General features: G+C 50.9%; 1 non-coding gene across 1 annotated transcript; it reads right to left on the reverse strand.

The window, feature by feature from the left end:
- Positions 1-4,218: 4,218 nt before the first annotated feature.
- On the reverse strand, positions 4,219-4,381 carry LOC146173829 (U1 spliceosomal RNA). The gene has a single exon (XR_014702416.1). It is a non-coding gene; the product is annotated as a U1 spliceosomal RNA (small nuclear RNA).
- Positions 4,382-4,734: the final 353 nt, after the last annotated feature.

Raw genomic sequence — 4,734 nt, forward strand, 5'->3', positions numbered from 1 at the left:
ATCCAATACGTCTGATTGTCTCCATATTTAAATGGGGATGAACGGTCGTCTGAGCGCACGGGATTTATTGATATCATCCTCGGATACGATTTTCTATCGACTCATCAGGCCGTTATTGACTGTGCTCGTGCGCAAATTGCCTTCGCCCCCCTCTGTGATGCCTCTTTCTGTGATACCCCTCCCCGCACTGCAAAACTTCTCGTCGCCCATATCACCGACATTCCCCCGTTTTCTGCTGCCCTCGCACCACTGTCTTGTGAGTGTGTAACTCCTTTGACTGCGATTTTTACACCTTCCGAAGCCACCTCCCGTCATCCCTGCCTCCTTTTTCCGTTCGCAGTTCTCGAAATTCAAGACGGCGAGAGTGCACTTTACGCCTCGAACCCATTTTCTTGCCCAGCAGTCCTGCTCCGTGGCGAATGCATTGGACGTCTTGAAGAGCTTGATCCCGGTTATATCACCACTCTTGCTGACTCAACCCCCTCCTTCGACGTTAGTCTGTGCTCTTGCGATGTTGCGACCGCTTCGACGCCCTCCGACGTTTTCCAACATGCTATTGATGCTGATCTTCCACTTGCGCAACGTGATCAACTTGTCGCCCTCTTGCAGAACTTCGCTTCTTCATTCGACCTTCCTCAAACTGACTTAAGCCGCACGTCTGTCGTAGAGCACACCATCGACACCGGTAAAACCGCACCTTTGCGCCAGCGCCCCTATAGCGTGTCGGCTTCGGAGCGCCAAGTAATTGCTAATCGTGTGGACGACATGCTCCGTCGTGGTGTCATTCGGCCATCCCACAGTCCCTGGGCGTCTCCAGTTGTGTTGGTACCTAAGAAAGATGGCTCCTTCCGGTTTTGTGTTGACTACCGCCGGCTCAACAAGATCACGCGCAAGGACGTCTATCCTCTGCCACGCATCGATGACGCACTGGACTGCTTGCAGGGCGCCGAGTTTTTCTCCTCGTTGGATTTACGATCTGGCTACTGTCAGGTGCCAATGGATGACGCTGACCGCTCTAAAACTGCCTTCATCACACCAGATGGATTATATGAATTCAACGTCATGCCCTTTGGGCTTTGCAACGCCCCGGCCACATTTGAACGCCTCATGGACACTGTGCTTCGTGGATTCAAGTGGCGAACCTGTCTTTGCTATCTCGATGATATCGTAGTCTTTTCTACCGATTTTCAATCCCACCTGTTCCGACTGAAGGACGTTCTCACTAGTCTCGCTGCCGCCGGCCTCCAACTGAATCTGAAGAAGTGCCGCTTTGCTGCTCGCCGACTAACAATTCTAGGTCATGTCGTTTCTAAGGATGGCATTCTTCCCGATCCCACCAAACTTCGTGCAGTTGCCGAATTCCCCCGCCCAAAATCACTGAAGCAGCTACGAAGTTTCATCGGCCTGTGCTCCTACTTTCGCCGCTTCATCTTTAATTTCGCCTCTATTATTGCTCCTCTCATCCAGCTCCTCTCCGGCAGCTCCGACCTCTGCGCATGGACACCTGCTTGTGATGACGCCTTCAACACTTTACGCCGTCTTTTAGTTTCGCCTCCCATCCTCCGCCACTTCGACCCGAATGCGCCAACTGAGATTCACACTGACGCTAGCGGTATTGGGATAGGCGCCGTTCTCACCCAACGCAAACCTGATATCCGAGACTATGTGGTGGCGTACGCAAGCCGCACCTTGACCAAGGCAGAGTCCAATTATTCTGTTACGGAAAGAGAATGCTTGGCCATTATTTGGGCCATCGGCAAATTCCGTCCGTATGCCTATGGCCGACCATTTTATGTGGTCACTGATCATCACGCTCTGTGCTGGCTGGCGTCCCTCAAGGACCCGTCCGGCCGCCTTGCTCGCTGGGCTCTGCGCCTCCAAGAGTATGACATTAGTGTCATATATCGCTCAGGCCTCAAGCATACTGACGCGGACGCTCTTTCGCGCTCACCGCTGCCTCCCTCTTCGTTGTCTGATGAGATCTGCGCCTACGATTTGTCTTCGCTTGCCACTATCGACATGGCCACGGAACAGCGGCGCGACCCGTGGATATCTACACTTCTGGACTTTCTTTCAAGTCACTCTTCAGGTCGTTTGCCTAGGGCGCTTGCCCGCCAAGCTCACCATTTTTCAGTTCGTGACGGGCTGCTCTATCGCCGCAATTATCTTCACGACGGAAGGAAGTGGCTTTTAGCCATCCCCCGTCATCTCCGCGCCGAAATTTGTGCTGCTTTCCATACTGATCCCCAGTGCGCCCACGGCGGAGTGTTGAAAACCTACACGTGCTTGCGTCTACGCTTCTTCTGGCGTGGAATGTACCGCTTCGTCCGCCATTTTGTCCGCTCTTGCCAGTCTTGCCAATGCCGAAAAACTCCTCTCAAGTCTCCTGCTTTGTTGCAGCCGTTGCCGTGTCCTGCCCGTCCGTTTGATCGTGTCGGCATAGATCTATACGGGCCCCTTCCTACAACTTCAGCTGGCAACCGCTGGATTATCGTGGCAGTGGATCATCTGGCCCGCTACACTGAGACATCAGCATTGCCCTCTGCGTCCGCACGCGACGTGGCTGCCTTTATTCTGAAAAACCTGGTTCTTCGCCATGGTGCCCCTCGCGAACTGCTCAGTGACCGCCGACGCGTTTTCTTATCGGACGCTCTTGAGGCTCTCCTGAAAGAATGCCGCATCATACACCGCACCGCTACCTCGTACCACCCTCAGACGAATGGACTGACAGAACGTTTCAACCGCACTCTCGGTGACACGCTGGCTATGTACGTGAACACCGACCATTCCAATTAGGACCAAGTTCTACCGTTTGTTACTTACGCATATAACACCGCGACACAGACCGCTACTGGATTCTCTCCATTCTTTCTCCTTTACGGGCGCGAGCCACCCTGTACTATGGACACACTTTTTCCCTACCGCCCTGACGTTTCCGAATCTTCCCCGCTATCCGATGCCGTCACGTACGCAGAAGAATGCCGTCAGCTCGCCCGCTCTCTCACAACAGAAAATCAGTGGCAACAAAAATACCTCCGTGATACCGGCGAAGCTTCGTCATATCTCCCGAACTCTTTGGTGTGACTCTGGGTGCCCTGCACAACCCCTGGCCTTTCAAAGGAGTTTCTTGCTCGCTACCACGGGCCATATAGGGTCCTCCAGCAAACATCTGCAGTCAACTACGTAGTTGAGCCCGTCACGCCCTCTGCGGACTTGCGTCGCCGTGGTCGTGATACAGTTCAAGTGAACCGATTGAAGCCATTCTATGACCCCGCTGTGCTTTCCGCGCCATAAGTCGCCAGGATGGCTCCTTTTTTTTACCCGGGGGGAAAATGTACTGTGATAGTCAGCACTTCAGCCATCGACATGCACCAGTGCGTTGTGCGACGAAGACAAAGAAGAAGTACGCTGGGCTCGCCGTTGCAAGGTCCTCTCCTCACAGCTCTCCATCTGAGCGTCAATAAACGCCCTATTACATTGAATAATATGATGATCAGTGATGTAGCTGTGGGTAGCATGCGTTTGGGACGAGGTGTTACGTTCTGTTTGTATGCACATGTAAACATGGTTCTGTCGGCAAGGGACGTTACATTCGTTTGGACATTGAAACTATTTAGGATAACGTTTTATGCACTTTTCGAAAGACAGAAGGGAAAGCTGTGTACTGGGTCTAATCCTTTCACATATGATAGCCTGAATGCATGCGTGGAACACTGTGCTTCCCTAATCTACACTAGAGCCTCCTCAGGAGTGATTAATATGCAGTAGCCATTTTCTGTCGATCCTCAGTGTTATTTTCAGGGCACATTCAGAATATTTGGGACCAGAGAAGCCTTTTAGAAGAGGTAGGGATGTTACTTTCTAACAATCGTTAGACTCAGAAATCTGTATTCCTATTTTTAGGGGCAGTCTAACTTCATTTAGGCATGGAGTGGGTCAGTGTGAGGCACACTTTTCATTAAAAAACTAGAGGTATAGTTATTTTAGAGAGACGTCAAACCCATTCCTGCCGCTCTTGCAGCATCGAGTTAATATCAACAAGTTAATATCTTAAAATTGCAGGCTTCATCTTCTCCAGTTGGAGAAGTGGCAGGCATCAGCCGACCGCAGTGCAATGGACGGCTTCTACCCGGGATTTCTCTAGAGGCCTGTGGAGAAGAGACCAAGCTCTTTAGAGCTATCAATGCGTGAAACTCGATGTTTCTTTTGATTTGAATGCGGGGGTTGTCACGTACGCCCTACCCCAACGATTAAAAAATTGCATGCTCCATCTTCTCCAATTAGAGAAGTTGCAGGCATCATCCGACCGCAGTACAATGGACGGCCTCTGCCCAGGATCTCGGCCTTTCTGATCACCGAAGCTCCAGCAGCAGGTAGGTACGCTGGAAGATGTGCAGCCATCAATATATTGAATATGTAATAGAATTTGCAATTATTATTTTGCTATGAAATACCTTTCACAGTAAAAAAAAATAAAAAGCGTAGTTCTTACGATGCACTCCGGTGGTAGCTTGTTGTAATTTTACATAAATGTGTCTAGACGGCTGTTCAACGGTGGGTAGTGAATAAAATCTCGAAATCCCTTCAGCGCCCTCCCAGGAATGATTAGGCGTGCCAGATTATTTAGTCAACCAAGCCTCCAGGCTGTATGGACCGCCCCTTCCGAAATTTAATAAGACTGTACGAATGGGCTTTCCACGTATAAATACCTCTCAAACGTAATTTCAGACCGAC

This window comes from Amblyomma maculatum, chromosome 11, assembly GCF_055883805.1.
Source record: "Amblyomma maculatum isolate TAMU_Amacu chromosome 11, ASM5588380v1, whole genome shotgun sequence".
Taxonomy (NCBI): domain Eukaryota; kingdom Metazoa; phylum Arthropoda; class Arachnida; order Ixodida; family Ixodidae; genus Amblyomma; species Amblyomma maculatum.